This window comes from Pteropus alecto, unplaced genomic scaffold, assembly GCF_000325575.1.
Source record: "Pteropus alecto unplaced genomic scaffold, ASM32557v1 scaffold60, whole genome shotgun sequence".
Classification (NCBI taxonomy): domain Eukaryota; kingdom Metazoa; phylum Chordata; class Mammalia; order Chiroptera; family Pteropodidae; genus Pteropus; species Pteropus alecto.
Window position 1 is genome coordinate 4,826,019 of NW_006430726.1, and position 25,920 is coordinate 4,851,938.

The following is a 25,920-nucleotide window of genomic DNA, read 5'->3' on the forward strand; positions in this document are numbered from 1 at the left end:
AAGAAGTGATCACCATGATAAGTCCAGCAACGATTTGACACCATATGACACCATATGACACATACAGTATTATTGACTGTATTCCCTGTACCGCACACCACATCCTTGTGACTCATTTGTTTTATACCTGGAGGTTTGAACCTCTTATTCCCTTTCTCCTCTCCCCCCCTCCATTTTTTGATTTTTCCATCACAGTTGACATTCAATATTATTTTATATTGGTTTCAGGTGTACAGCAGAGCGGTTAGACGTTGATATAACTTAGGAAGTGATCCCCCTATAGTTATTACCATATTATTGACTATATTCCCTATGCTTTACTTTATGTCCCCGTGACTAATTTGTAACTGTCAATTTGTACTTCTAACTGTTCTGTTTTTAATTCTGAGGTTGCCACCCTATAAAACCCCAGTCGTGGATCAGTCTAACACTCCCTGTTCCTCTTCTCTGGCACTGAGAGCTGCTGGGGAAATGATTCAATTTTAATGGTTGGTCCTGCTCCAGATTCACAGTCTTCGGCCCCAGCCAGGCCCTCACCTTCGCCCTGCAGTCACGTCAACTTCATTTCCCAAGCTCGTCACAGCCATTTCAGACCTTCCCCATCTCCCTCATCCTCCACCCGCCACCAGCAGACAACCCCACTTTCTCCTTGAAGGAAAATATAAGTTCTCTTGGCTCTTTCTCAGTCTCCACCCACCGACCACCCTTCCCTCCTTGAGGAACGATGTAATTCCTCATGTGCACTCAGAAACTAAGGCTGAGTTATGTCATTTGCTTCTAGTCGCACTACTAATAGTAGATTCGACTACCTGGCCACACCGGGTAGCTCAAGTCCCTGACTGTTCCTCTGTGGGATCTCCTCTGGTCTCGACAGGTGAGGAGGGTGGGTGATCTTGGTTTTAACGTTCATTTTCTGGCGTGGCACTAAAGTCGTTCACTTCTTCATTTATTCAACGGTTTCACAAGTATTTGTGAAAGTATCCCCTTCTGTGGGCCAGCCACTGTGTCGGGGACACAGCCGGAGGCAAAACCCAACACGGTTGCCCTCCTTCTGAAGCTGGGACCGACAGAAATGGACCAAAGAATCATACCAACAACACAAAATCACATCCCCAAAAAATTGTTCTAAAGGAAAGGAACACAGTTCCAGGCGAGCGGACAGTGAAGGCTCGTGGAGTGGGAGCGAGCGCGTTAGGGGACAGCCTATCCATCTGTTTCACATGTCTTATATTTATCAATTGGTTCCATATTGGGGAGAGGGAAAAAGGAGCATTATTTATTGACTGCCCTTCCCCCTTCGCCCCCCACCTATAGGACACATATTGAGAATATTTTCTCCATTTGAGGCTTCGTGGTACTAAATCAACCTTGCTAACTCAATGCAGGTGGAGACACATCTTGAACACAAAGCTCGATACCCACTCCTGTCATCCATTCTCTTGCTCGGGAGGTAATGGGGGACCCGAATGGGAAGGCTGGTGACCTCAGTTCTAAGCTCCAACATTATGCCTGAAGCTAATTCCGGGGCACACACAATTGCAAACTTAGCAACCGGGTACGTTGCCACTGACCAGAAATCCTATCCCTTACTCACAGCTCTGGGTCATCCATGCCTCTGCCGCCCTCCATAATGCAGGCACTGGGGGGCACGACATCTCTGGCAGATGTTCCAGAGTTCACATTAGTCACCAAGAGTCCAAACCCACTCTGGCTGGGGAGGCATCCTCTCTGCTCTACAGTGTGTCCTCCCTGCCCAGTTAACCAGAAGTATTATGTGGTCACTGAAGGTGTAGAATAGACCCTTCCCTTGCTACTTGGTCCCGCTTCAACAGTTGTCAGCAGGCCCTCCGAGTTCCTGCAGCTCAGCTGGACCCCTAGCAGAGATGGAGGCTGGTACTAGAGGCAGCTTCTCCTCTGGGCACAGTGGCTGCCAGTGGAGAACAAGATACGGCCCCTGAATAGAATCTCAGGATGCTCAGGGGTACAGGTTCAGAAGATGCTGTACACAATTCTTTTCCATCAGAGTCATCAGATGCAGATGGGGTAAGAATAGAAGCGAAACCTTGAGAGGACCTGTTTGACACCATTGTCCTTAGGCCCCTTTGCAAGTCTGCATTTTGGTGATTTATGGTCCGTGGGGGGGATTGTAGGGAGCTGAAGATGGCCAGGTGTCGAGGCTGCATGCTTGAGAAAACCACCCGTGTGGAAGTAGATCCTTGGTGGTCTTTAAAGGCTTTGTGTTGGTACAGGTGGCTAGAGCAGACACGTAGCAGCAGTAACGGCTGGCATTTCTGAGGCGTTCACAGTGTGCTAAGCATCATGCTCAGCCATGGATTCCCAAGGGAATCAGGGAGGAAGATGGGGGTGGAGGCTGAAGTTTAGCTGAGAATGAACTTGCAGGAGGAAGGATCCTGGCTTCTGCCCAGGGTGTCAGGGAAAGCCTGTCACTAACTCTTTATAAACGTCCTAACACCCACCATTCTGAGGCCGCATGAAGGACGGGCTCTGGGGACTGTCAGGCTGGGGTGTGTGATTGGAGGCCACAGAGGGGACAGTTAAAGGCATCTATTGAAGCCCACCAGCCTGTCCTCCCTCATCCCGAGGATTGGGAGCCCCTCCTCCATCCTGTGCCCTCCCCGACAGGACCAAGGGGCCCGCTGGCTGTGGCCTGACGGCCTTGTCAGCGCCCTCCTCAGCTTGCTGCAGAAGAGGCTCCCCAAGCTCCCATACTCCGGTACCGTTTGCAAGTGTGCACCTGGGAAATGCGAGCTTACTGAAGTTATCTTGACACCTCCCCTGCGGTGACTGCTGAGGCCTCTGATAATCTCAGGATTCCCACAGCCCCGCCCCCTGAAATGCCTTCTTGGAAGAGCAAGAACAAACCCCTGTCTCCCAGCATTTCTGGAACCTTAACGTGCACGCTTAGGTTCGAATTCCGGTCCAGGATTCAGCTCAGACAGCAGGGAATGTCCATGCGGACAGCCACGTCTTCACTCATCTTTATTTACTTAAACAGTTGTCTTGGATCACAGAGCTTATATTTTTTTCAATCGGCCGCGGGGCTCGGGCACGGACTCTGGCGTGGGACATGCACACGGTGGGAGGTGACCTGCAAAAGTGGGAAGTCATCTTAAGGGATTTAAGGGAAAGGGTGAGCATAGGCCTTCTGAGACCTCAGTCATCATTTACGTCTGGGATGCTGACGTGCCTGAGAAATAGCAGGGCCACGGCTGCCAAACAAAACCGAATTTACAAGCCAACGGGGCATTGCTACGACAGTGTCAAATACTGGGCAAAGTAAGCGTATTGTTAAGTATTGAATATCACAGGCCTTGGCCAAGCTTCTTCCTCTTTTGTCTGCTCTCCAGGTCCCATTCGGTCCCTTATGCCATGTGTTTTTGTTTGAGGAGGAAGCACTCCTGATGTCCCTATAGTCTGAGTATCCATTTTAGCTCCTTGACTTCAGAGTTAAGTACGGAATTTGTTTGCTTAGTACTCGTCTTTGATGGGGCTGTTTATCTTGTCTGTGAAATGTTTGGAGGTATGAAATATCCTCAGAAGTCAACTGGGCCTGTTTCTCTTCTGAGAAAGCAATCTCCTCTGGGTAAGTTCTGTTCAAGGTCAAGAAACAGAAAAACCAACTCAAAATAGCTCATACAATACAGGGATTAGTAAGGAACGTGAGGATGGTTGTTTCTTGCTGTCTCTATGCTCTGACTTCATCCTCTCTGAACGCTTCATCCTAAGGCTGGTCTCCCTCCTGGTGGTAAAGTGGCTGCAGCAGTTCCTGGCTTCACATGTAAACACCATGCCATCCAGCAGATGAGAGAGTGTACTTTCCCAAAGTACTGTCAAAAAGTGCCTCAGCTTATGGCCCAGAGAACTGAACTGGGTCGCGTGCTATGGGCTGATTGGTTCAGGCTGCCATTGCAGTAAAGGATTTGTGATTGTCCTGGGTGACTCAGGCCAAACAGAGCCCACCCTTGGAGCTTTTTAGATCTCATGGCTGCTACACAGTGGAGTGCGGGTAAGGAGTGGGACGAGGACATCATCGCACGGTCTAACACATTCTCACTAGCCCCTCTGGCCAGTGCTTCCCCAGCTTCCATCCCAGGCACAGAAAGCACATCACTACTGAGGCAGCTCATGCTGTCATAGGTCAGCTGTCACACGGTCTCTTCTTGCATGAGGCATGGGCGGCCTCAAGGATGTGCTCCCATGTCTGCCACCTGACGCCTCACAGAACAAAGCCCATTTATTTTTTAAGAGACGTCCATTCTTCTGAGTAGAGGAGGGGGTGAGATATTGATTTTTTTAGGGAACAGGAGGAAAATGAGTTGACTGTCCTTCCCCACCCATGCCTTCCTCAAGGCTCCGCCCCAAGGAGCCCATTCTAGGAGCTGTGTCTTAGGCCGGCAGCTGTGGCAAAGAGAGGCATATTGATGATTTCCTGAACGGGAGGGTGGAGAAGATCTTTACGATGTTTGCCTTAGGACAATAGGTCCAGTGCCAGCTGCCTTTTAGGGTGCTGCATGTCTTGCTCGTGCCCGAGTTTGAGGTGTATATGGGATTGTGGTGTATTTAGAGAGTATAGGTTCCCCCTGAGGGTCAGGTCTCACCTGGCCATGTGAGTGGGACATCTTTGCTGTGTTGTACTATAACTTCAACAACAAAGTAAGCTCCTTCCTGCCCCAAATACCAACTCATTGGCCTAAAAGTATGTATTACCCCGTATGCTAATACCAAAGAATGCAGTTAAGCCACCTGAAAATCATGATATTGCTAAATTTTTAATCCAGTCCTCCCTCCTCATTTCGCTTTCATGTCTTATTGCTTTAGAAGAAACTTTCTAAATTAATAACAATGGTAACTATTAGACAGCAAACTCCTTGAGAGCAGACATTTTTATGACCTCATATCCCTGCACTTAGCATCTGGGACATAGTGGAGAGACTGAATATACAAATGGACAACAGACCAAATATAAAAGTAGAAGTCTGACCCACAACCTGCAGCAAACCTGCCCAGGAAACTAACCCTTTTAGCCGCAATAATTAACCCAGGAAGCAGGCTCACTCTAAGCCAGACTTGCAGGAAGCCAGGTTGCTATCTCTAGCAACAATTCAGGAAGCTAGACAGTAACTCTGTAACCATCTGCCAGAAATGGGCAGCTGCCATGATTTCTGTCCTCGTTTCTCCCTTAAGACCAGTCAGAGAAAGTCAGATACCTGCCCTTAGTAACAGATCGCACGGGTGCCCCACTTCTAGTTAGCCCACCTACAGCTTCCCCAGGCCCACAGCCTCCAGGCAGGCCACACCTGAGTCTTCCCTTCATCCGCTGTAAGCTTCCTCCCGCCCCTCTGCCCAGTCTGCCTTTCAGTCTCTGCCAAGACAGAATAAATAGCCTTTGCTTTTTCATTTGGTGGCACTTCGTTTATCTCTACATAGTAAATGCTCAGTAACTATTGGAGGAAGAAAGAAAAGAATACAATGTATTTTGGAAACCTAAATATATACAATTGTTTCCAGCTTTATTGAGATGTAGTTGACACATAGCGTCCTGCAGGTCTAAGCTGTAGGAAATGATTTGGTGCACATAGACATACGCGGTTTCTATGTGTCCGTCACACCTCAGTAAGCAGAGTGAAAAACAACATTTAAAGGAAAGAATGAAGAAAGGAAACAGGGAATCTCTATTTTATTCTTTTGCTTAGAAAGGGACGACTTTTAGCTTTTTGCCATTTGGTGTAATTTTGGCTCTTGCTTTAAAGTAGGCACTCACTCTTCAGTGTTAAGGAGCGCTCTTCATCAATATTTACTTAACTTTTTCTTTAAAGGGAGTCCCTTGACTTCTCTAGAAATTGACGGAGTAAGTAAAAGCACCTGGGTTTCCTTTCTCATATTTCTATTAAATATTCATGAAGATCTGCACATAGGAAAGGTCTCCGCCAGCTTCGGGAACTCAAGATAAAACCAAGCATGCGTCAGAACCCGAGAGGCGCTGGTGCTGGACACCGCTGCAGTGAGGCTGGATTCACAGCTAACTCCTCTGTGCCTTTTACAGTAAAACAACGCCAAGTAAGACCCAGCCTTGGCTGACCGCTCACCAACGGCCCCCAACTCATTGCTTTGCCCACTGGACTAACCAAGCCCTTGCTAGAATCATCTTGCCCTCTGCTTTCCAGAAGCACATACATGCCCCCTGCAGGCCCCCCGCCCCGCACCGCGCCCTGCCGGCACCTTCTGCCCGAAAGAGGTCAAGGAGACGGGGAAGACCGCTCTCCTCCGTAGAGGATGCCAAGACTGAGATGGAGGAGACAGCTGAAATCTCCTCTTGGAAGGCTCCTCCTGGCTCCATGCACAGGCAGGACTTAAAATCCAGAACTGCGTTCTGCTTTCCCGTCCCTTATCCCCTGAAACAATGTGCGTTTCTGCCCGGCGTGCTGGGTGGGGTCTCTTTGAACTGCCTGGAGAACCGGGAGGGGGGCACATAGAATAAAAATGGAAGACCTGTCCTCAGCCTCAGGTGCGAAAGAGAGCCAGAGTTTTATCCTAGTTGCCAGTACTGGATGTGACACATATTTGTCCCTTAACAAATATATTTTGAAGAATGAGTATAAGACAAAAACCATTTACAAAGTACTGCTTTGTATTTTTAATAAATAGCCACACATTATTATCTTTTTAAGTTAAAAACGATCAGGACACGTAAAGAAAGAACGCAGTGTCTGAACCTGCCTGAACCATGATGGTCAAATGCGGGTTCTGATTCAGGAGCGCTGCTCCGGGCCCGAGACTCCGCGTGTCTCACGAGCTCCCACGAGAGCCGGTGCTGCTGGGCTACCCCTCGCTTGACGTAGCGAGACCTTCGCAATCTGGGAAGTCTCTCCAAACGGGAAGCATCATTTTGGCCCCCATCTCTCAGCACCAAGGTGGACAGCCGACATTACACGAGACGTGGAAAGTACCCGTGATGGTCTGGTGTGGAACTTTAAAAAAAAAAAAAAAAACCAGAAAACGATGTATATTTTGATTAAAAAAAAAAAAAGTGGTGGAAATGATGTTTGCGGGCAGCCTGGCTGTTCAGAAACAAAAGCTTTTCATCATGCTTTGATTAAAGGTAAGGCGTGTTCTTACTCTCGATCCACCGACTGAACAGCTGACAAACCCCGGTGTGGAAAATGATTGCCAAATGTTGTGGAGTCCCCCTAGCCATGCTGGTGCTACAGTTCGGTCGGAATTCTCAGCTTGGGACGGATGGACGTTTGGGGAGTTACTCAGTTTCACTGCATGCCACCGACCCCGACACTCATGCGTGATTATTACCCAGACGCCTCTGGCGAACACTTTTGCACGTTGTGACTCATGCCCCAGGTCGAGCTCTTCACGCCTGCTTAGCTGTGCCCGTCCCGATCACTGCTCTTGTCATCCGACTTGAAGACGGGTGCCTGATCTCCTCTGATATGCTGCGCATGACGTCCCAACGAACCCGTCCCTTTAATCAAAGGAATCAGACGTATGTCACCGTTGGGATCCGGGGGGGGGACGAGCGCAGAGCAGATGTGTTCCTGCAGGTCAGATGGAGGAGCGGATTTGGAACGTACCCTTGGCATAATCTTTAAATTAACCCTCGGATCTAATTTTAAAATAAAACTCCACATTTTTCACAGGGCAGAGACATCGTAGCCAGCAGCTTTCAACAGCAGTGAGAAAGCAAACGTCCTGAGATAACTTTTCACAAATCCACTTAGAAGGGTAGCATTACATGTGGAAATTCTTGGGCCACATTTTTAATTATTTAAAGGAAAAAAAAAAAAAAAGAAACACCAAAAAGAACATATGTTTATGGAGTTCAAAGCAGCCTTGCAAATGTAGGCAAATATACTACTTGCCTACACTTATTATTGACTTAAAAGTTGTATCACCAGATGCGTGTCCATAGTAGGGTAACAATAAATTAATATTATTTTTCTGGCAATCCTGCAGAGCTGTTTTCTTTCAAAAAGAGACTAGGTGCTCAGCAAAGGGTCTGTATTGACGGACGCGCTCCAGAAGCAGTGGGGTGAGCTGCAGATGGTGCCCCGGAGGGGACTGGTTACTAGGACATGTCCACCCATGTCCTTTACTCCAGCTCAGGATGCTGCATGTGGCAGAGGAAGGGCCATCCCCATGTGGCTTCCTAGGTCTACAGCTCCCCGCCCCCACGCCCTGCCTGCTCTGGACCCCCAGTGCTGCCCGCCCAGTCTGTCCGTGGCAGACCCTTATCCTGCCCTGCACTGGCTCTCCCCGCAGCCCACCTTTCCTGGCACCTGCTTCCTCCCAGCTCTCCCCCTTTTGGCCACCGGTATCATTTTTGGAAATGAGAAACCAAATGAATAGCTCTCCTAGATTTTCTCTCCCTCCCTCACAAACGGGCTTTTTTATTTTCATTGTTCTCTCTTTGAGAAGATTTTCTTTGCTTATAGAGATTTAGTTCCTAGCTCTGCCGCTTACTGCCCAGCGACCTTGGGAAAGTTGGTAAGTCTGTTGGGGAGATAGGTTTGTGATTTGAAAGGTTCGCTTTGCTCTGGCGTGGGAACTGGATTGGGGGTAGAGGACGGGGCTGGGGGCGCGCAGTGAGGAGGCTGTTGGAGGGTAGGGGAAGAGTCCTGGGGGCTTGGAATAGAGATATTATTGTGGAGCTGTAGAAAGCAGGTGTGTTTGAGAGAAACTGAGGTAAGATCTCAGGAGCATGTGGAGTTTTGGTAGAAGAAATGGAAAGAGAAGCAGTTGGCTCAGAGGGGAGGCCTTTGCTAAATTCCCTCAGTATTACAGGCAAAGTAGCTGCTAAGCGAACACTTTATTTTCCTCCCTAAGCACAATTGAGGGAACCAGCTTCTACCATATGGAAGCATTTCCAGATTGCAAATGACACCAAGAAAAGAAAAAAAATACGGTTCGCTAGTATCGCAAAATGCAATGGAGATTTCCAAACACGGCAAGAACCACAAAACCTGTCTGAAATGAAGTACTCCGGTGACCGAAAAAAGAAGAGCCATTCGGAATGGATGTGGGGGGCAGAGATAGGACAGTAATCTTTCTGCTCTTCTCCCGAAGGCCACTTCCTGCTGCAGCGTCCGTCCCGTAGCAGCATCAGCAAGAATTGTCTGGTCAGCATTGCTATGGGATTAAAATTGAAAACAAATGAATACAAGCTCTCAGTGCTCAATTATTTTGTCTGTAGACAAGATGACACCTGAAGCTTCGGAATGGAGCGGGAGACCCAACCGTCCTCATACTGTTTTTTTCTAGAAGACCACGGTCAATACTGAGAAATGCCTCCTGGCAGGAAGCTTTTACATTCCTGAGACCATTAGACCCAGCAGACATGATTCAAGCAAACATCTCAGCGTCAAAATATGAATGGATAATGGAATCTAGGAACGGAAGGATCAATGAGGCATTGCAACTTGCCAATACGGAGAGATGGACGGATGCCTAGGCAGACGGCTGAACACAGAGATTACGCCTCACCCAGATTTTCACAAAAGCCTTGAATTGTGAATAAACAGACCGGCTATAAAGTGTAGCAGTTGTAAAATATTTGAGTTGTAAAATCTTTTGTTAGATTTCAACTTAAGACAGTGGTTCTCAACCAGAGGCGATTCGGCCCCCGAGCGGACATCTGGATCTATCTAGAGACACGTTCAGATGTCACAGCTGGTGGAGGCTGGGGATGGACTGTGTCTGGTAGAAGTTTAGGGATGCTGCTAAACTTCCTACGGTGGACAGAAACCCTTCCCCCCACACACAATAACCGAGAATTATCCAGCAATATTATCAGATGTCAATAGTGTCAGGGGTGAGAAATGCTGGCATAGAGGAAAAATCTCATGAAAAGTAAAAAGAGGCAATAATCTGCAACTCCTGGAAGCAGCGTGGAGTTGAACCCTCCTAAGGAGGGAGGGAAGCCGTATTGTTGTTATAAAACTCGCCTTCCAGACAAAGCAAGGAGGACAGACTTGGCATCTGAGGCAGCTCCCGTAGCTGAAAAATCTAGTTTGTCTTGGCCACACTTTTTGTTGCTAGCTGGGTCTGATAAAATCATTGGCTTCTGAGACTCTCGAGTACACCGTTGAGCGATAGAGAAAAATGTACTAATGCCACCTAAAGAACGTTGTCGTCAGCCCACATGGTCTGCTACAAGTCTCCGGGATCCAAGTTCAGGGGCAGTCAGGAGCGGAGCCGCTGCCTGGCCCACGTTCTCAGACGAGCTGCACACAGGCCCACGGTGCTGCAAAGGCTCAGTGTTTTGGTGTTTGGTGCAGGGGCCCAGCCTGGACCTGTGCCAAGCCCGCCGTTTCTCCAAGGATCAGGGCGTCTGCCTGACACCGCGTCTAGCGTCCAGCGTTTACTGTGTCTTCTCGAGCACGGGAGAGAAACTCATCTAGTTTACAAGTCATAAGCTAAAGCAGGACTGGAGGCTGCGGAGAATCGTTTCTTCTCGATTCAGTATTTTAAGTTTTCGAAGGTGTACGTGAGCAAGTTGTCCGATTTCCCCGCTTCGTGTTTAAAAGCGATTCATCTTCTCTCTCCTGCTTGGCTCAGAAGACACGTACCTGTATCTCCCTCGGTCTCTTCTCGCCCCGGACTCTGAATCGGGTGTCTCCCGAGCAGCTCGTGAGGTCCCCATGGGAAGAACTGGGGCCCTTCTCAAGACAACATCATGTTCACGTCCCTTCTCTGCCTGCTTCCTCTGCCTCCCTCCTGCCAGCGTTGATTTCCAGTCTCCGATAAAGGTCCTGCACTTACAACTCTGCCTCCGACTCCGTGTCTAGGAAACCCACCTGGAGGAGCCCGTGTCGGCTCTCAGCACGATCTCGTCTCCATCCGGGTTTCACACAAGTGTACGGCTTTGACTCATCGAAGATCACACCTTTTCTCTAAGCTTCCCATGAGTTTCGAAGTATGGGAAAAGAGTAAAAATTCTTTCTTTCTACATTTGATAGGAATACAGAGTCGAAATAACCTAATACTTAACACTTAATTGGATAGAATTTAAAACTTTTAGGAAAATTACAAAAATTACAAAGAACTTCCATATACACTTTATCCACATTCACCAATTGTTCGCGTATGCCCCCAATCTGTTTTTTGTCATTCTCGGTGCGTAGACACATACATATATATCATATATAAGTGCATATTACTATTATTTGAACAATTCGAGAGTAAATAGCAGACATTGGCCTCTGACGTAGACTGAATGTTTGTGTCCCCCCCAAATTCACATGTTGAAACCTAATCCCTAATGTGGTAGTATGTGGAAGTGTGGCCTCTGGGAGGTGATTAGGTCAGGAGGGTTGAACCCTCATGAATGAGATTTAGCGCCTCATAAAAGAGACCCCAGGGAGCCCCCTTGCCCCTTCTGCCATGTGGGGACACAGTGAGATCTTACTCATTTGCCCCAGCCTGGAATGCGCAGGAAGTAGCTTCTGCGTTGCTAACATAGCCCGCTGCGAGAAAGAAAAGCCACTAACTAGAATGAAATATGCGTTTAGAGGTCTATTTCCTTTCTAGGTAAAATTTACATACAGTAAAATTCATAGATCTTAAGTATATAGTTTGTTAAAATTTGATCGACGTCTAAACTAACGTATAAACTATCATTATGATCAAGACATGAAATATTTCCATCAGCCCAGAAAGTTCCCTAATTTCTCCTTTTATAAATCCTCTACCCCAAGGGCCACCACCGTTCTGCTTTCTGTCACCACAAATTATTTTTGCCTAGTCTTGAACGTCACATAAAGGGAATATATAGTATGAACTCTTGTGTTTGGCATCTGTTATGGAACATAATATTTTCGGGATTCATCCACGTTGGTGCGTGCATCAGCTGGTCATTCATTTTTATTGCTAAGAAGTAGTTCACTGTGTGATGTATTACTGTTTGTTCCCTTCGATAGACATTTGGTTGTTTTGGGTTATTACGAATGCAGTTGCTATGAACATTCTCGTGCAAGTCTCCTTAAGGAAATGTGTTTTAATTTTTCTTGAGTAAATACCTAGTGTCACAGGATGGTTGTGTGTTTATAAGAAGCTGCCAGACCATTTTCAAAGGAGTTGTTTCATGGTATGTCCCTACCAGAAGGGTACGAGAGTTTCAGGTGCTCCACGCTCGTCCCAATATTTGGTGTTGTAAATTGTTTAATTGTAGCCATTCCAGTGGATGTGAGATGGTATCAAATCATGGTTTTAACTAGCATTTATTTCCCTGATAACCAATGATGCCGCGAATCTCTTTTCGTAGGCTTATTGGTCATTTGTATGTCTTCTTTTGTGAAATGTCTATTCAAGTCTTTTGCCCGTTTTTAATTGGGCTGTTTGTCTTTTCATGTAGATTTATAGGAGTTCTTTATACACTCTGTATACGAGTCTTTTGTCAGAATATATAAAGAAATTATATATGTATTGTGATTATTTTCTTCTAGCCTGTGGTTCTTCTATTTATTTTTTCAGTGACATATATGTATAAGAATGATATCTTGATTTCGATGCCATCCAGTTTATCAAAAATTTCTTTGTTTTTGTGCCCTTTTATAAGAAATCTTGGCCTGTTCTCCTGTTTTTATCCTAGAAACCTCACAGTCTTAGCTTCTGTGTTTAAATCAATAATCTATTTCCAATTAACTTCTCTGTGTGGCATGTGATACAAGTCAAGGTTTGTTTTTTTTTCTGTACTTTTATCTAATTGTTTTTCTTCGTTTATTGAAAAACTTTCTTTTCTTCCATCGACTTGCCCTGGTGCCTTGGTTGAAAAATCAGTTATGTATATGGGCTTAGTTCTAGATTCCATCCTCTTCCATTAACCTGTTTATCTATTCCTACACTAATACCACATTTTCTTGGTTACTGAAGCTTTATAATAACCTTGGAAATCGCGTAGTGTGTGTCTTTAAGCTTTGGTCTTCTTTTTCAAGATGGCTTTGACTTTTCTGGGTCCTTTGCTTTTCTACATGGCACTGGTGGGATAACAGCGGGCAGCAGGGGACGCCTACAGCAACCTTTACGGAATGCTGGGGGAGAGATAAAGAGCATAAGTTCTGGCCAGAGAGGCTGGTTATTTGAATAAGCTGATAGAAAAGTGACCCCCCTCGACATGCATTCCATGTAAGCACACCAGAGGTGCGCATGTCCCATTCAGGGCTAGGCCGAAGCCATGGGTCTGAAAGATAAACGGACTTTTTACTTTTCAGGGCTGGTCACTCGTGTGGACATTTCACTGTATCAGAAAAAATCAGCAGCTATAACACAATATAAAAATAGCAGTCATTCTGGGTCAGGCCCCAGACTGCCATTTCACAGACATTCTATTTTTTGGGATATTTGGGGATAGGTACTATTAGCTGCACTTGACGTTTGAAGAAATTATAAATTTGAAGTGCACCGAGATCCCCTGGTTAGCAAGGGAAGAGTCCTCGCTGTAACCTCCACACTCCCTGGTCTCTGCACAGCACAGGTCTATACTCACTTTAGATCTCACAGCCTTGATGCCCCGAGACCGCGTCATCCCGGAGGAAGCCCCACCGAGGTCTCATTTACCTTCTTGGCAACTTCTCTTCTCCATAAATCTAGACCAAGGCCAGGGTGAGCTCCTGTCAGATTCTGTCTCCGCCGCGCCTTAATGAGCCCAATGGAGATGGAACGCCATGACTCTCGGGTCTGGAAATTAGACTTGGGAAATCTCCAGTGGCGTTTAGGCCATTATTACTCAGCCCGGTCTTGCTCTCGGGCTCTTAAGTGCATTAGAGCACTCTGCATTGACCTGACTGGTCGCTCCGTGCTGGCTGACTTGTCAAACTCCCTCTAGTTTATACAGCTCACCTGATGCTGCTGAAGCACTTTCCTGGCTCTGGGAGCTGCTGGATCGTCCCGAGGGATCTGTGCACCGGGCCTGGCTCTACGGATGGGGAGCCGAGACCCGGCTGTGTCGAGTAAGTGGGTGTTTGGTCTCCTTCAAATGCTTAATGTTTGCAACTGGACTGATTTTTTTCTTTCCCATGGCTGGATCTAACACTTCAATCTGGTGGTTTGATGAGCCCATGAGTGAGACTGTGTTAGGAGCAGCAACGTGAAGCGGAGAGGGGACTGATCCGTTACCGTACATGGGCTCTGTGGGCCACCCAAAGGAGTATCTTGGGTGCAAGGATTGACAGTCACTGTCTCTGTCCTCTGGATTCATGGGCTGATGGTCTAAAGTTAGACAGCTGTCCATGTCTTGTAATAGAAGAGGGGCCACAGGCTGCCCAAGAGTGGCAGCAGTAATCTGGGGAAGGCGAGGTTTTTGCCCCCAACTTTTCAGAACATAGAAGCTGAAATTTTGTGATGTTTCTCTGACTTTATCTTTTGGGGCACACAGTGCAATTATGGTACCAAGACAGGGATGATGATTACCAAGAACTCGTAAATCTAAGACTACATCGGGACACCTAGGTGGGGTATCATCTCAATTATAAGTCCAAATATTTATGTTGACTCCGCGTTTCACATGAAGAATTCTTTTCTTGGAACCCAAGGCAGAGGCGGCCCAACAAAAGTTTTAACTTTGTGAAACTCTTTTCTTACCCCTCATTTTCCTCTTTCAGAGCTATTATTATTTTTTTTTTTGACTTTTCACGATCTCTAGGAATCTCTGCTTGTTTATCTACAAAGAAAAAAGGAAGCAACCAATAAATTAATAGCATAGCAACAGTTAATTTAATGCATGGCCACTCTCAGGAGCACGCAATGGACTCTGGATTTTCAGAGAACAATAGAATCACTTGCCCTTCTCACCAGATAGATGCTCTCTATCCCCACCTTCCTGTCCCCCAGCCCACACTAAGAATAACCTTTGGAAAAAAATAGCCCTAAACTTTCCTGTGCCTGTATATTTCTTAACCAGGAAATCTGGGTGGGGGGGGGGAGGGGAAACTAGAAGTAAGAATATAGCCAACAACATGTCAAACTTTTCTAGTTTTCCACCCAAGAAACTGTGGACCAGAATACAGATCCTGTAACGTCAGGGTGGGGGCGGGGGAGGGCCGAGACTGGAAAATCATGAGCTGCCCTCCTGCGAGGTGGAGGTTTGTCAGATCTGAGCAAAACTGGCCGAGATGCCCCGTCCTCTGAAGTGGGCTCAGCCTGGGGAGAAATATTGATTCTGACCACAGCAATCTCTGTTTCAAAGTTATTTCATGTTCGAAAGGAGTGACATAGTTGGCGAGAGAGGATAAAAATATCTCTTCTTGACTTAGTGCTCGTGAAACCATGTCCTTCAAAAAATAATCGGCTGGAGTTATGGTGACCGCATCTAAAACAGCCCCTTGGGAGGGGGCCGGATGTCTAGATCAAGAGACTGGCTCGGTTCTAAAAATCCCCCTTAATATTAAAGTCCTTTGAATAATGTCCACACCCATCTATGACCATGTCACTCTGAATGTGCCTGATCCCTTCTGATCTTGGAAGCTAAGCAGGGTCGGGCCTGGTTAGTATTTGGATGGGAGACCACCTAGGAAGACCAGAGGCTGTAGGTGTTAAAATTTTTTTTTAATTAAAAAAGGAATAATGTCCATACCCTTTAAGGAGAGCAAAATAGAATTTCAGAAACCATCTAAAGCCTTTGGAGACAGGTCAGAGGTCAGTCCTGCTATCGCGTAGTGGCGGAAGTGGACTGACGGTGAAGTCAACGAAGCTTAAGCCCCAAAGCCCCTGCCTTGCTGGGGTTCAGCCGGTTCCCCTGCTTCCACTTGGCCAGTGTCCGTCCCCTACAGATGCCACAACCCCAGCCACCTCCGTGTCCCCCACCTAATGCCCAGTCACACCCCATCCTGAAAAGCACCTAATTAACACAAAGGAAGGCAGAGAAAGCGGAAAAAATAAACCAAGAACAAAGGGGAGAAATAGCAAACAAATAGCAAGATAGCAGATTTTAACCCAACCACATTCATGCTTACGTGAAACGTGGCGGTCTAAGCACTCCAGATAAAAGGCAGAGAGTGTCAGATTGGATTTAAAAAACCACCATATGCTATCTGCAAGGAACCCACCTCAAAATAAAGTACTGTACAGGCTGACAGTAACGGGCAAAAACGTATACCGTGCAAACACGAAGGAAACACCCCAGAAGCTGCCTTGTCCGACACCGGCAGATGTGGCCAGAGGTCTGCATCCGACCGTGGATTCACCATCCCTCCCGGTGCCCCGCACAGTGAAGCTGTGCCCACTAGTTTTGCGGGCCACCTACGCTGGCAGCTCCTCCGAGAGGCCTGTGCGGGCAGCTTCGTCTGTGTCGCAAAGGAAGATGTGATCCACGTCCCCACCCTGCCCAGGAGCTCGAGCGCGGCCGGGCAGGCACCTCTTGGCCAGGTTTATGGAATTCGAATGGGCATAGCGAAGGGGCCGCACCGTCCCAGACGCGCAGGGAAGGGTGGACGGCCGACGCAGCGGCTCCGTCTCGCTGGGCAGATGCTGGGCTGGCTTCATGTTGTCTTCTTGTTGACTGCCCCTCCGATACTCTGAAGAGATCCCCACATCTGCCGGCGATTAGGGGGAGCAAAGGGGTGGCCAGTCCCCTCGATTTCCCCAGATTTGGTTGACATCTTGAGTGTGTCACCTCTTCTCTCATTCCCTTTCTTATGCCTTCCGTCTCCTTCCGTGCAATCTGAGGAAGAGGCGGAGATAAACACGTGTCGTGTCTGCCTTGTTTAGATGAAATCCCCCTTCGGTCCATTCTAACTTCATCTTCGACCAATAGAATCACTTGGAGTAAAAAGGGTGGTAGGACTCAGTCTACCCAGTTCATCCCCATGTCCCATTTACGAGCGATAGGCCTAATTTCTAGAGTTGTGAAGCGCCCTCTATGGACATTCATGCATATTTGTCTTCCTGGTCTCTCTAGGCTGCTCTTGGCCATGGCCTTGGCTGTGTGTGGTCAGTCTGCAGACTGGGCCTTTAGACTGGATTTCTCTGTGTTGCCCAGACCTGATGCTGGAGACAGGGCGGAGGGAAGCTCGGATCCTGCTGGTGGGATAGAGAAAGGGCACTGTGGTCGTCGGGCCTCCAGGTGGACCATGTGCACCATGCCAGGGGCCGCGTGCTGTCGGCCTATCTCCTGTGTTCTGTCATGCTGTCTGCCTTCTTCCAGACTTGGGTTCTATTAGGAGAACTCTTTCCAGTGCTCTTAGGAAGAGGACGCAGGAGAGATAAGCCACACAAACTCAAGCAAATAATGCTGGGTGTATTCGTTGGCACGTCGGGATCCCTAATCCTTTATTTATTGATATAGCTTTAAAAACAATGCGCACTGGAGCTTAACCCACTTACGTTCTAGCTCTCACCTCTTCTCATTCTAAGCATCTGGGCAGGCCTCGCTAATTTAGCCTAAACCCTCTGTTTAAGCTATAATTTGCTTAATAATTCCCTATGATGTACCAAGTTCCGTAAAAGCCAGTTTTAAACAGTTAAGTGGAATTAAGTAAGACACTCGAAAGCGGTAATTCCGATATCGTGGCTATAAATTCCGGGACTGCGTTAAATCTGTACCAGCAACAGGAAAATGAAGTCAAAGTGTCCTTGGAAGGACTGACCAAGGGTGGTTATTGATGTGGTCGAAAGTAGAGGAAGCGGAGGGATTAAAAGCTACCCAGAGACCTCCAGGAGGGTGGACCGGGGCGCCGGGGACAAGGCGTGTTGCTGAGAAAGCAGGTCTGCACCCCCTTTCCCAGGCAAGGTGCCCCTGGGAAGGCTCCAGCTGTGGACCCGGGGGGCAGCCCTGAGAGCAGAAACTCCTCTGGCACATGTGAACTAGACTAGATCCTGTGCGTATGAATTCTGGGAACAGGGGTATCGTGAAGGGAAGTGATGTTCTGGCTTGTAGACAAACGGGGCTTCTCTGGGGCCATCCAGCAGGTTGGCAGACAGCCAGGTGGCCCTGGCCAGTCCTTGCTAGACACTTTCGTGGGGCTTGTGGGAGACAGAATGACAAGGCCTGGACCTTCGACTCTCAGACGGCACGGCCGAAGCACCCCCGTTCGAAGAGTTAAGAGGGTTCTAGGTGTTCAGAGAAGCTCAAATATTTCAGTCCACTCAATTAGATGATTCACAAGAACCTGAACATCCGACCTGCCAAAGCCACTTAAAATTAGGCCCCATTTATGTCTGGAAATTAAAGAAATGTAAGATAACAAGTGAGGGGTCACGATTGTATAACGGTGAACCCCGAAAAAGTCTCAAGGGAGGGTACCACGTGTGTCGTCGAGGGGAGGGGAGGAGCTTGAGTTCTTCTGCCGAAATCGAAGAGCTTGGAAGTTAGGGGGAGCACTGGGGTATCCAGCGTTTGCTGCCCGTGAGGAGGGGACGCCCCCGCGCCCGGAGGCCTGTGTCAGGGACCAGTCAGGCTGCGGAGGGTCCAGCCAGAGATGGGACTCCTTTTTTTCAAAATCAGAGGGATGTAGGGGAGGAAATCGTGGGTTCCCAGGATTTCTTCAAGTGGAGATGAGGGGATCGAGGGGAGCGAACGCCAGATGGACTCAATTTTCTGTATAAAAATCAGGTGAGGTCATTCAGCAAGTGTCAGTTGGGGGGAGGGTAAAAGCCAAATGGAAAACAGAGAGAAGACGGGGTGTTTTTGAAGTTTTTAGCCTTAAATGTGTTGCGTGGGGGGGTGAGGGGTGGGCAGGATTAGGTAATTGGTGATTTGTTTTGTTTTTAAGCTGAAGCGACTCGGATCTGCCAAGGAGAAAAGTCAAGGTGGTTTGTTCATTGCCATTGATCTAAGCATCGTGACTTAATTCCTGTTTTTAAAATCGCTGCTATACATAGTCAAGCCCTGTCAAAGAATGAACTTCACGTCATTTGTTTTTGCATCTTGAAAAGTGTGCATATTTTAAGGATTGAGTTTTTTAATGTATTTTCACAAAGCGAATGCTCTCGGACTGAACATTAGCTGCCCCCCGGAAGCCTCACTGTGACCCCTCCAGTCCTGATGCCCTTCCCCCGACAAGGGGAACCAACATTTCCATTTCTAACAGCGTAGATCAGATTTGCCAACGATGGAAAGAGCTTAGAGTCGATCCATTCCGGCTCTGTAAACCCATGGGGACAATCTTAAGTCATTCATTTATGTCTCGGATTTTGCAGGGTGACAGAGTTCATGGGGTTGTGAGGTAGTCGTGTGTGTGTGTGTGTGTGTGTGTGTTCAGAAGTGGGCCAGGCAAGCTCTGTCTTCCAGAAGCTTGCTCAAGGTGAGCTCACAGTCCGGGAGGGCCTGGGTGACGCCGTGCACGTGGCAGCGTCCCCATCGTCCATCCTCCATCATTCCAGCTGCATCGGCTCTTGCCTCCAGCATAGATGGGTGAGTGCATGTGAGCTTCAGGAGTCATGCGAAGTCATGGGACAGCGCCCCTTTATCAGACACATACGCTTACTAAGCCATTGTTCCAGCTCAGAGTCTGGTAGAGAGAAGAAAAAAGGCAGAACCAGCTGCAGTGAAGTGAGGGCCACAGACGGATGCCAAGTCATCCAGTCCCCAGGTACATGTCATGGAGTGCCAAACGGACAATCCTGCGTGACCTGGCTCCAGGGGTCAGCGATAGGGACAAATGTCGGTCAGCTCACTAGACTCCAGGTTTTCCTAAGACCTCATGAGACTGTCTGTGGAAACCTGGCCACATGGTTCCAATGTCAGCTTCTACAGGACAAGTTCCGATTCACTGCTGCGGGCCCGGCCCCAGCTCCAGGCCAGGTACACAGTAGGTGCTCAATAAATGTGTTAAATGAAGAAACTTTAGTGGACATTAGAGCAAGGGACATTCAAATGCTCGAAGCCTTGATTCTCTCTGGGCCTACGAGTGGACCTTTGAGGCCAGAGCTTGAGAGCTGGGCCAGTCTCATCCCGCTGAGGACCCTTCCTCTCTCGGAGCCCGCCTCCTCCTCCCTGAGTTGGAGGTCATATGTATCTTGCAGAGTTGCCACGAGTGCGCATGGCTCCGGCAGGTCCCACACACACTCTGAATTCTCTCCCCTTGCAAAACTAGGGCCTGCTATGGCCTGGGCCGCAGAAGGTGACTCCAGTTCCATGCTTCAGGGGTGAGGGCACGCTCTACTCTTGGGGCAAAATCTGGCAAAAGCAGAATTCTACACCCACCTGGGCCAAACGGGTGACAAATAACACTAGCTTCTGAAGTTTACAAGCAGAGGTGCTGAGAAAATGATGCCCCCACGGCCCAGAGAAAAACGTGTCCGGAACTCGGCCCTTTCTCGTCCAGCCAGCTCATCACACACAAGAGCTGTGGGGCGTGCGTGTCCACTATTCGTCTAACCAATACTTGCCAAATAAAGCAGCTGCATCTTGGGTGTCTGACAGACTGGGCAGGATCTGTCACGTGCAACCGTGCTGCTCAGAGGGGTCCCTGGACCAGCGGCCCCAGCATCACCCGGGAACTTGTTAGAAATGCAGAATCTCAGGCTTTGGGAATCTCCTGCAGACCCAGGGACTCAGAACCTGCATTCTAACCAGATTCCCCGGGGTTCATGTGCCCATTAAGGGCAAGAAGTGCTGCCGTAGAGAACTGTACAATCACACAGTTTAACTTCGCGTATTTTAAGGTCTGCTGTTTTATTTTGCGGTCTTTGCTGCCACCTAGTGGCCACAAGTCATAACAGCAGCGAACTTATTTTAAAACGCAACTCAACTCAGGGAGAGACTACTACAAACTTTTCTTGTATGATTATAGGCAAATACAGGACAAGTGGGAGATTCTTGAAATACCAGGTGCTAAGTTCATTGCTGCCACATCTGTAAACACAGAAAAATCTTGCACTTAAAGGGAACTGACCACAATTTCTTCTCACTAGGGCAGTAAAAAGAAAATAGAAAGTCAATCAGGGCCTCGTAGAAAACGGGTGGAGAAAGGTACACTTTCTATTTACTAGCACATTTTACAAAAGAAATTTGACATGTTTTTTTCTCAGGGGAGTGGGGATAATAGGCACAGTTAGAGCACTAGTCCCCGTTGGCCCCTGAAGATGAGAAAGGTAGATGAATATGTACAAACTTGGACGGACGGGGCCCAGGGCCAGAATCTCCTGGCCAGTGAGGACCCACAGACTTTGACACAACCCTGAGCAGTGACTGCAAGAGGAATCGAGGATGTGTAGTCATGATACTGATGAAAAATCCCATGCATTTAAAACCTTTCCCTGTGTCCCGTGGGTCATTGTTATCAACCTCACAGTCCGCTTAGGGAGTGGGAGCTCTCGAAAGGTCAGGAGCAAGGCCACACCAGGTGGACTTCCCTGGCCACTAGGGCAGCACTTCTGTGGACATTCAATCGGATGCTCCCATGGGGAAAAGCCGTTTCCTGTGCTCCCATCTCCGCTGGCCATCGGGCAGAAGCCCCGGCTCTCAGTCCACCCTCTGGCTGCAGAGCTAACTCATTCCATTCCATGGAGGCTGGGCCTTGTAGGACCACAGCCCCCATCACCTTGAACAGGCAGCGTGACCGACGCCTCCCATTTCCCTGGCCCTTTAACTCCATCTTCTTTTACCAAAATTCTTCCCTCATCACCGCCCCCAGCTTCTTGCTGATCTAGGTCCTCATCTGCCCTCTTCATCATCATTTACTCATTTATTAAATGAATCTTCATTTTTGTCGAGCAGCTCTGAGGCTCCTGGACCTCTCGCGGTCCAGGGGGCACTGCAGTAAATACACAGAATAATTTCTTTCACTTCTAGAGCTGCACTGCCCACTCAGTAACCGCCAGCCACATGGCTATTTATGATTTAATTAATTAAAATGAAAAAAATTAAAGATCGAGAGCTGTAGTTTCCATCTTTCAGGTGATCAATAGCTACCCTTGGCTAATGATTATCGATATTAGATGGTACAGATACAGAAACTGCCATCATCACGGGAAGTTCTATCGGCAGTGGGGATAGATGATAAAAACATTTTAATAGATGTTATTAAATATGGGTAAATAGAGTAAAGACCTTCGTAAAGGAAAGTAAAGTGGTAAAAAGGGATACATATGGATGGAAGTGTTGTGCAGGGGCTCTGTTGTGACCACTAGCTCTAATGGCCACTTCATCTTCCTTGAAATTCCTCCTTTGGTATCATGACTTCCTTCTCTATTCTTCTCAGCCCTTGGACTAAGGCCGTATTGATGGATCAGACTTCTTGACATGCTAACATTGAGGATCACAAGAGTCCCCATGATTAGCTGAAATCCCAGATAATTGGGATCTCAAAGTACACAAACAGTAGTAACATTTTTACGATCAACACCATTCGAGTGAGTATCTGTGACTATGGGTGTTAGTGTGCTCTTTAAAGACTTTGAAATATAAGTAAATGGCATAAATCTAACCACTGGATGACATGCTTATGGTTCGTAATGGATCACCTCTGCCATTTCTCAGTAAAAACATAAGGTGACAGCATTAGCTTTTAAAAGTATTGGCATGAAACTGACCACTGCCTGACACGCTTATGATCAAGGAAGACCTCTGCCATTTCTCTATAACACCACAAGGTGGCAGCATTCGCTTACAAAAGTAATAGCATAATACTAACCATTGTCCGTTATGCTTATAGGTCTTAAAGAATCACTTCTGCCATTTCTCAGATACGCCACAAGGTGGCAGCATTCGCTTACAAAAGTAATAGCATAATACTAACCATTGTCCGTTATGCTTATAGTAATGCTTTCGACAGCATTAGGTTACGAAAATAATAGCATGAAACTTACCACTCTCTGGTTTGTTTATGATTATTTAAAAAATCACCTCTGCCATTTCTCAGGTACTCAACAAGGTGGCAGCATTACCTTACAAAATTAGTGTCATGAAACTAAGCACTATCTGTTATGCTTCTGGTTATTAAAATATCACATCTGTCATTTCCAGGTATACAGCAGGATTAGCTTGGGAAATATGGGCATGGAAATTTCCACTCTCTGTTTTGTTTGTGGTTATTAAAAAAATCACCTCTGCTATTTCCCTGTAACACCACAAGGTAGAAGCGTTACCTTACAATAATATTGGCATGAAACTAACCACTGGCTGTTATGCTTATGGTTACTAAAAAAATCATCTCTTCCCTGTCTCTGTAATACCACTGGGTGGCAGCATTACAAGTAGTGACATAAAAATAATTACTGCCTGTTATGCTTATGGTTTTTAAAAAAATCACCCTACCATTTCTCTGTAACACCACACGGTGGCAGCAGTAGCTTACAAAAATATTGGCATGAAACTAAGCACTATCTGTTATGCTTCTGGTTAGATAGCTACCCTTGGCTAATGATTATCGATATTAGACGGTACAGATACAGAAACTGCCATCATCACGGGAAGTTCTATCGGCAGTGGGGATAGATGATAAAAAAGAAAATACTTCTTCCTCCACTTCTCAGGTGCACCACAAGGTGGCAGCATTACCTTACAAAAGTAATAGCGTGATACTAACCACTGTCTGTCTACATGTTTATGATTAAAAAGTCACATCTGTCATATCTCAGGTACACCACAAGATGGAAGCATTAGCTTACAAAAGTAGTAGCATAAAACTAACCATCTGTTATGCTTCAGGTTATTAAAAAATCACCTCTGCCATTTTATGTAACACCACAAAGTGGCAGCATTAGCTTAAAAACTAGTGGCATGAAGCTAAGCACTGTTATGCTTGTGGTATTAAAAATTCACCTCTGTAATATCTTAGGCATACCACAGGATGGCAGCATTAGCTTACAGTAATAATAGCATGATGCTAACTGTTATTCTTACGGTTATTAAAAAGTCACCATGTCATATCGCAAGTACACCACAAGATGGCAGCATTAGCTCACAAAAATATTGGCATGCGATTAAGCACCACTCGTCATGCTTCTGCTTATTAAAATATCACCTTGCCATTTCTATGTAACACCACAAGGTGGCAGCATTAGCGTACAAGAGTAATAACATGATACTAACCACTGTCATTCTTACAGTTATTAAAAAGTCATCTTGTCATATGGCAGGTACACCACAAGATGGCAGCATTAGCCCACAAAAATATTGGCATGCAATTAAACACTACCCGTCATGCGGACCTCTGCCATTTCTCTGTAACACCACAAGATGGCAGCATTAACTCACAAAAATATTGGGATGCAATTAAGCACTACCCATCATGCTTCTGGTTATTAAAATGATACCTTTGCCATTTCTATGTAACACCAGAATACTTACGAGAGTAATAGCATGATACTAACCACTGTTATTCTTAAGGTTATTAAAAGTCACCTTGTCATATGGCAGGTACACCACAAGAAAGATGGCAGCATTAACTCACAAAAATATTGGGATGCAATTAAGCACTACCCATCATGCTTCTGGTTATTAAAATGATACCTTTGCCATTTCTATGTAACACCAGAATACTTACGAGAATAATAGCATGATACTAACCACTGTTATTCTTAAGGTTATTAAAAGTCACCTTGTCATATCTCAGGTACACCACAATATGGCAGCATTACCTTACAAAAGTAATGAAAAACTATTATGCTTCAGGTTAAAACTTCACCCCTGCCATATCTATGTAACACCACAAGGTGGCAGCATTGGCTTACAAAAATATTGGCATGACTTAAGCACTATCTGTTAGGCTTTGGTTATTAAAAAGTCACCTCGTCATGTCTCAGGTACACCACAAGATGGCAGTATTAGCTTACAAAAATTTGGTATGATGCTAACCACTGTGTGTTATGCTTCTGGTTATTGAAAAATCACCACTGTCATTTCTCTGTCACACAACAAGGTGTCAGCAATAGCTTAGAAAAGCTGCCCTTACTGCTCACTAATTCCTTACCCCAAGCACAGACTTCAAACATCAATTTATTAGAATTGAGAAATAAATCTTCTGGGGTAAATGTGAAAAATCATGACGGATTCTATGTGATCAACAGAAGCTCATTAGAATTACAGCCTGACCCAGAATTCTAATGAATGTTTATAGATTCTAAAATAATGGAGTCATGTATTGTAGATATTGATCTGCATTAATTCTCTATGATTTATATTTGCTTTCGCTGTTGAAATGTGCTCTTCACCCAATGCTCATTTTCAAACACATGAAAATATTTCAGATTTTTTCTCTATAGCTTAAAACGAAAAGTTTTTTCGCAATAATATTTTGATAACTATGTTAGTGCCAGGTGGGTACCAGATTCTTCAGAGGGATCACTTCGTAAATAATATAAATGTCTAACCACTATGTTGTACGCCTGAATGTAATAGAACATAATATTGAATCAAAAAAGAGTTATCTCTGGCTTTTTCTGAACTGATCATTGATTTTTCATCCACTTCATGTAAAATAATATGTGAAGAAAATCTATACATTTGTCTCCAGTGGTGATCTTTCAAATCTAAGGTAAATCGGCGTGTTCGGCATCTGGGATTCATCATGACCGTTCTGTTACCTCATCGATGGGCACGCACCTTTCCCAGGTGTGCAAATTATATAAGGCCAATGAAATTACAAGGAAAGCATTTCCGTGTTAACATAGAAATCCCCCCCCAGCAAAACAATTCAATTAAAAAATGGGCAGAGGACCTGAATAGATATTTCTCTAAGAAGACATGCAGACGGCCAACAGACATATGAAAAGATGCAACATCACTCGTATTCAGGGAAATGCAAATGAAAACCATCCTGAGATATCACCTCACACCTGTCAGAATGGCCATCATCAATAAATCAAAGAACAAGTGCTGGTGAGGATGTGGAGAAAAGGGACCCCTCGTGCACTGTTGCTGGCAATGTAAATTGGTGCAGCCACTATGGAAAACTGGACGGAGGTTCCTCCAAAAAATAAAACTAGAACTACCATATGACCCAGCAATTCTAC

General features: G+C 46.4%; 1 protein-coding gene and 1 pseudogene across 3 annotated transcripts in view; both read left to right on the forward strand.

The window, feature by feature from the left end:
- Positions 1-25,920, forward strand: part of SH3GL3 (SH3 domain containing GRB2 like 3, endophilin A3) — a 134,405-nt gene that overhangs the window by 61,854 nt on the left and 46,631 nt on the right. The gene's annotated exons all lie outside the window — the stretch shown is intronic.
- LOC112484121 lies at positions 15,439-15,557 on the forward strand (annotated as a pseudogene).